This window comes from Oncorhynchus tshawytscha, unplaced genomic scaffold, assembly GCF_018296145.1.
Source record: "Oncorhynchus tshawytscha isolate Ot180627B unplaced genomic scaffold, Otsh_v2.0 Un_contig_12149_pilon_pilon, whole genome shotgun sequence".
In the NCBI taxonomy this organism is placed as follows: Eukaryota; Metazoa; Chordata; class Actinopteri; order Salmoniformes; family Salmonidae; genus Oncorhynchus; species Oncorhynchus tshawytscha.
Genome location: NW_024608796.1, coordinates 60,001 through 67,500, shown reverse-complemented (window position 1 = coordinate 67,500; position 7,500 = coordinate 60,001). Strand labels below are relative to the sequence as shown.

At 44.9% G+C, this 7,500-nt stretch overlaps 1 long non-coding RNA gene across 1 annotated transcript in view; it reads right to left on the bottom strand.

Moving 5' to 3' along the window:
* LOC121843826 overlaps positions 1-7,500 on the bottom strand; it is a 68,715-nt gene that overhangs the window by 3,388 nt on the left and 57,827 nt on the right. The window contains exon 3 of the long non-coding RNA XR_006081756.1: positions 5,606-5,666. This is a non-coding gene — a long non-coding RNA (uncharacterized LOC121843826). The remainder of the gene's footprint in view (positions 1-5,605; positions 5,667-7,500) is intronic.

Below are 7,500 nucleotides of genomic sequence, written 5' to 3'. Positions count from 1 at the left end.
AGTTTATCTAGTTAGTGCCACTAATGTTTATCTAGTTAGTGCCACTGATGTTTATCTAGTTAGTGCCACTAATGGTTAGCTAGTTAGTGCCACTGATGTTTATCTAGTTAGTGCCACTAATGTTTATCTAGTTAGTGCCACTGATGTTTACCTAGTTAGTGACACTGATGTTTATCTAGTTAGTGCCACTAATGTTTATCTAGTTAGTGCCACTAATGTTTATCTAGTTAGTGACACTAATGTTTATCTAGTTAGTGCCACTGATGTTTATCTAGTTAGTGCCACTAATGTTTATCTAGTTAGTGCCACAAACATGTTTATCTAGTTAGTGCCACTAATGTTTATCTAGTTAGTGCCACTAATGTTTATCTAGTTAGTGCCACTGATGTTTATCTAGTTAGTGCCACTAATGGTTAGCTAGTTAGTGCCACTGATGTTTATCTAGTTAGTGCCACTGATGTTTATCTAGTTAGTGCCACTAATGTTTATCTAGTTAGTGCCACTAATGTTTATCTAGTTAGTGCCACTAATGTTTATCTAGTTAGTGCCACTAATGTTTATCTAGTTAGTGCCACTAATGTTTATCTAGTTAGTGTTTTTATCTAGTTAGTGCCACTAATGTTTATCTAGTTAGTGCCACTGATGTTTATCTAGTTAGTGCCACTAATTTTATCTAGTTAGTGCCACTAATGTTTATCTAGTTAGTGCCACTAATGTTTATCTAGTTAGTGCCACTAATGTTTATCTAGTTAGTGCCACTAATGTTTATCTAGTTAGTGCCACTAATGTTTATCTAGTTAGTGCCACTGATGTTTATCTAGTTAGTGCCACTGATGTTTATCTAGTTAGTGCCACTAATTGTTAGCTAGTTAGTGCCACTAATGTTTATCTAGTTAGTGCCACTAATGTTTATCTAGTTAGTGCCACTAATGTTTATCTAGTTAGTGCCACTGATGTTTATCTAGTTAGTGCCACTGATGTTTATCTAGTTAGTGCCACTAATGTTTATCTAGTTAGTGCCACTGATGTTTAGCTAGTTAGTGCCACTAATGTTTAGCTAGTTAGTGCCACTAATGTTTATCTAGTTAGTGCCACTAATGTTTAGCTAGTTAGTGCCACTAATGTCTATCTAGTTAGTGCCACTGATGTTTATCTAGTTAGTGCCACTGATGTTTATCTAGTTAGTGCCACTAATGTTTATCTAGTTAGTGCCACTAATGTTTATCTAGTTAGTGCCACTGATGTTTAGCTAGTTAGTGCCACTAATTGTTAGCTAGTTAGTGCCACTAATGTTTATCTAGTTAGTGCCACTAATGTTTATCTAGTTAGTGCCACTGATGTTTATCTAGTTAGTGCCACTGATGTTTATCTAGTTAGTGCCACTGATGTTTATCTAGTTAGTGCCACTAATGTTTATCTAGTTAGTGCCACTGATGTTTATCTAGTTAGTGCCACTAATGTTTATCTAGTTAGTGCCACTAATGTTTATCTAGTTAGTGCCACTGATGTTTATCTAGTTAGTGCCACTGATGTTTATCTAGTTAGTGCCACTAATTTTATCTAGTTAGTGCCACTAATGTTTATCTAGTTAGTGCCACTAATGTTTATCTAGTTAGTGCCACTAATGTTTATAGTTAGTGCCACTCTAGTTAGTGCCACTGATGTTTATCTAGTTAGTGCCACTGATGTTTATCTAGTTAGTGCCACTAATGTTTATCTAGTTAGTGCCACTGATGTTTAGCTAGTTAGTGCTAATTGTTAGTGTTAGTGCCACTAATGTTTATCTAGTTAGTGCCACTAATGTTTATCTAGTTAGTGCCACTGATGTTTATGTTTGCCACTAATTTTTAGCTAGTTAGTGCCACTAATGTTTAGCTAGTTAGTGCCACTGATGTTTATCTAGTTAGTGCCACTGATGTTTATCTAGTTAGTGCCACTGATGTTTATCTAGTTAGTGCCACTAATTGTTAGCTAGTTAGTGCCACTAATGTTTATCTAGTTAGTGACACTAATGTTTATCTAGTTAGTGCCACTAATGTTTATCTAGTTAGGTTTATCTAGTTAGTGTCACTAATGTTTATCTAGTTAGTGCCACTGATGTTTATCTAGTTAGTGCCACTGATGTTTATCTAGTTAGTGCCACTGATGTTTATCTAGTTAGTGCCACTAATTGTTAGCTAGTTAGTGCCACTAATTGTTAGCTAGTTAGTGCCACTAATGTTTATCTAGTTAGTGCCACTAATGTTTAGCTAGTTAGTGCCACTTATGTTTATCTAGTTAGTGCCACTGATGTTTATCTAGTTAGTGCCACTGATGTTTATCTAGTTAGTGCCACTAATGTTTAGCTAGTTAGTGCCACTAATGTTTATCTAGTTAGTGCCACTAATGTTTATCTAGTTAGTGCCACTAATGTTTAGCTAGTTAGTGCCACTAATGTTATCTAGTTAGTGCCACTGATGTTTATCTAGTTAGTGCCACTGATGTTTATCTAGTTAGTGCCACTGATGTTTATCTAGTTAGTGCCACTGATGTTTATCTAGTTAGTGCCACTAATTGTTAGTAGTTAGTGCCACTAATGTTTATCTAGTTAGTGCCACTAATGTTTAGCTAGTTAGTGCACTAATGTTTATCTAGTTATGCCACTTGTTTATCTAGTTAGTGCCACTGATGTTTATCTAGTTAGTGCCACTAATTGTTAGCTAGTTAGTGCCACTAATTGTTAGCTAGTTAGTGCCACTAATGTTTATCTAGTTAGTGCCACTAATGTTTAGCTAGTTAGTGCCACTGATGTTTATCTAGTTAGTGCCACTGATGTTTATCTAGTTAGTGCCACTAATGTTTATCTAGTTAGTGCCACTAATGTTTATCTAGTTAGTGCCACTGATGTTTAGCTAGTTAGTGCCACTAATTGTTAGCTAGTTAGTGCCACTAATGTTTATCTAGTTAGTGCCACTAATGTTTATCTAGTTAGTGCCACTCATGTTTAGCTAGTTAGTGCCACTAATTTTTAGCTAGTTAGTGCCACTAATGTTTATCTGAGTTTATCTAGTTAGTGCCACTGATGTTTATCTAGTTAGTGCCACTGATGTTTAGCTAGTTAGTGCCACTAATTGTTAGCTAGTTAGTGCCACTAATGTTTATCTAGTTAGTGACACTAATGTTTATCTAGTTAGTGCCACTAATGTTTATCTTTATTTATCTAGTTAGTGCCACTAATGTTTATCTAGTTAGTGCCACTAATGTTTATCTAGTTAGGTTTATCTAGTTAGTGCCACTAATGTTTATCTAGTTAGTGCCACTAATGTTTATTTATCTAGTTAGTTAATGTTTATCTAGTTAGTGCCACTGATGTTTATCTAGTTAGTGCCACTAACATGTTTTCTGTGTCAGTAAAGACATAATTCCCCTCTCCCTGTCTCTACTTACATAAATAAACACACAACTTATTGTTCTCAGTCCCATAAACTCTTCTGTTCAGATGCAGCTTGTAAAAACATACTTTGCATTATGTAAAACTAGGACTTCCCTGAACTGTAGGTTTTTCCTTCTCTCTCCCCCCTCCTCACCCACTCTCTACCTCCTCACCCTCTCTACCTCCTCACCCTCTCTCCCCCTCCTCACCCACTCTCTACCTCCTCACCCACTCTCTACCTCCTCACCCTCTCTCCCCCTCCTCACCCACTCTCTACCTCCTCACCCTCTCTCCCCCCTCCTCACCCACTCTCTACCTCCTCACCCTCTCTCTCCCCCCTCCTCCCCCTCTCTCTCCCTACCTCCTCACCCTCTCTCTCCCTCCTCCTCACTCTCTCTCTCTCCCTCCTCACCCTCTCTCCCCTCCTCCCCACCCCTCTACCTCCTCACCCTCTCTCTCCCCTCTCCCTCCTCACCCTCTCTCTACCTCCTCACCCTCTCTCTACCTCCTCACCCACTCTCCCCCCTCCTCACCCCACTCTCTACCTCCTCACCCTCTCTCTACCTCCTCACCCTCTCTCTACCTCCTCACCCTCTCTCTCCCTCCTCACCCTCCTCTCTCTCTACCTCCTCACCCTCTCTCTACCTCCTCACCCACTCTCTCCTCCTCACCCACTCTCTACCTCCTCACCCTCTCTCTACCTCCTCACCCTCTCTCCCTCCTCACCCACTCTCTCCCTCCTCACCCTCTCTCTACCTCCTCACCCTCTCTCTACCTCCTCACCCTCTCTCTACCTCCTCACCCACTCTCTACCTCCTCACCCTCTCTCTACCTCCTCACCCACCTCCTCACCCTCTCTCTCCCTCCTCACCCACTCTCCCCCTCCTCACCCACTCTCTACCTCCCTCCTCACCCACTCTCTACCTCCTCACCCTCTCTCTCCCTCCTCACCCTCTCTCCCCCCTCCTCACCCCTCTCTCTACCCCCTCCTCATCCCTCTCTACCTCCTCACCCTCTCTCTACCTCCTCACCCACTCTCTACCTCTCTCCTCACCCTCTCTACCTCCTCACCCTCTCTCTACCTCCTCACCCTCTCTCCCCCTCCTCTCACCCACTCTCTCCCTCCTCACCCTCTCTCTACCTCCTCACCCTCTCTCTACCTCCTCACCCTCTCTCTACCTCCTCACCCTCTCTCCCCCTCCTCACCCACTCTCTACCTCCTCACCCTCTCTCTACCTCCTCACCCTCTCTCTCCCTCCTCACCCACTCTCTACCTCCTCACCCTCTCTACCTCCTCACCCTCTCTCTACCTCCTCACCCTCTCTCTCCCTCCTCACCCTCTCTCTCCCTCCTCACCCACTCTCTACCTCCTCACCCACTCTCTACTCCTCACCCACTCTCTCCCTCCTCACCCACTCTCTCCCTCCTCACCCTCTCTCTCCCCCTCTCACCCACTCTCCCTCCTCACCCTCTCTCTCCCTCCTCACCCTCTCTCTCCCTCACCCTCTCTCTCCCTCCTCACCCACTCTCTCCTCCTCCTCACCCTCTCTCTCCCTCCTCACCCTCTCTCCCCCTCCTCACCCACTCCTCTCCCTCCTCACCTCTCTCTCCCTCCTCACCCTCTCTCCCCTCCTCACCCTCTCTCTCCCTCCCTCCTCACTCTCTCTCTCCCTCCTCACCCTCTCTCTCTCCCCTCTCTCTCCCTCTCTCTCCCTCCTCACCCTCTCTCTCTCTCTCTCCCTCCTCACCCTCTCTCTCTCCCCACCCTCTCTCTCTCCCTCTATCTCCCTCCTCACCCTCTCCCTCCTCACCCTCCCTCTCCTCTCTCTCCTCCCCTCTCTCTCTCCCCACCCTCTCTCTCTCTCTCTCCCTCCTCACCCTCTCCCTCCTCACCCTCTCTCTCTCCCTCCTGTATTCCTAGACTCACCTCACCTGACAGGCTTTAAATAGTGATGAGATGAGATGGCTGTGTTTAGTGTTCTTTAGTGATGATAGAGAGATTATCTCTGTCAACCTCAACAGTCAGTGGATTGCATCCCAAATGGCACCCTATTCCCAATACAGTGCACTTCTTTTTGCCAGGGCCAATAGGGGTCACTATATAAGGAGTAGGGTGCCATTTGGGATGCATAGTAGCTGTGTGAATCTGAACAGAACAGTCAGCTAAGCCTGAACCTGTTGTCTGTGACTTACCAGCATACTTGGGCATGTTGGACTCATCCATGGACCAGAAACAGTGGTCAAAGGCAAACACCTGTGGGACAGGACAAAGAAGGATCAACACACACACACACACACACACTGTAAGCTCCTGTCTGAGCATGTTGTAGTGTATCTACCTAAAGGAGGTAGTGGACCACTATGACAGACACACACATACAGACACTATGACAGACACACACATACAGACACTATGACAGACACACACCTACAGACACTATGACATACACACACCTACAGACACTATGACAGACACACACATACAGACACTATGACAGACACACACAGACACAGACATACACACACATACAGACACTATGACAGACACACACCTACAGACACTATGACAGACACACACCTACAGACACTATGACATACACACACCTACAGACACGTGACAGACACACGCCTACAGACACTATGACAGACACACACCTACAGACACTATGACAGACACACACCTACAGACACTATGACAGACACACACCTACAGACACTATGACATACACACACCTACAGACACTTTGACAGACACACACCTACAGACACTATGACAGACACACACCTACAGACACTACAGACACTATTACAGACACACACCTACAGACACTATGACAGACACATACCTACAGACACTATGACAGAACTTATTGACTGTTTCACAGACACACGCCTACAGACACTATGACAGATGTCACACATACAGACACTATTACAGACACACACCTACAGACACTATGGCAGACACATACCTACAGACACTATGACAAACTTATTGACTGTTTCAAGACAACCTACAACACATCAGATGTCTGTTGTCTGTGTGAAAGAGAGAGACAGAGAGACAGAGAGAGAGAGAGAAGCAGAGAGAGAGAGAGAGGGATAGAGACAGAGAGAGAGAGAGGGAGAGAGAGAAAGAATGATGAGGGAACGAGAGAAGCAGGGAGAAGAGAAAGATAGAGGGAGAGAGAGAGGGAGAAGTGAAAGATAGAGGGAGAGAGAGAGAGAGAGAGGGGGATAGAGGCAGAGAGAGAGAGGGAGAAAGAGAGAGAGAGAGAGGGAGGGAGAGAGAGATAGAGGGATAGAGACAGAGAGAGAGAAAATAATGGAGGGAACGAGAGAAACAGGGAGAATAGAAAGATAGAGGGAGAGAGATAGAGAGAGAAAAGAATAAGGGGGAGAGAGAGAGGGATAGAAGCAGAGAGAGAGGGAGAAAGAGAGAGAGAGAGAGGGAGGGAGAAGTGAAAGATAGAGGGAGAGAGATAGAGAGAGAGAGGGGGGATAGAGGCAGAGAGAGAGGGAGAAAGAGAGAGAGAGAGAGGGAGGGAGAGTGAAAGATAGAGGGAGAGAGACAGAGAGAGAGGATAGAGGCAGAGAGAGAGAGGGAGAAAGAGAGAGAAGAGGGAGGGAGAATAGAAAGATAGAGGGAGAGAGATAGAGAGAGAAAAGAAGAGAGGGGGAGAAAGAGAGAGAGAGAGAAGGAGAGAGAGATAGAGGGATAGAGACAGAGAGAGAGAGAAAATAATGAGGAGGGAGAAGTGAAAGATAGAGGGAGAGAGATAGAGAGAGAAAGAATAGGGGCAGAGAGAGAGGGAGAAAGAGAGAGAGAGGGATAGAGGCAGAGAGAGAGGGAGGGAGAAAGAGAGAGAGAGAGAGGGAGGGAGAAGTAGAGAGAGAGAGAGAGGGAGAGAGAGAGAGAGAGAGGGATAGAGGCAGAGAGAGAGAGGGAGAAAGAGAGAGAGAGAGAGGGAGGGAGAAGTGAAAGATAGAGGGAGAGAGATAGAGAGAGAGAGGGATAGAGGCAGAGAGAGAGAGGGAGAAAGAGAGAGAGAGAGAGGGAGGGAGAAGTGAAAGATAGAGGGAGAGAG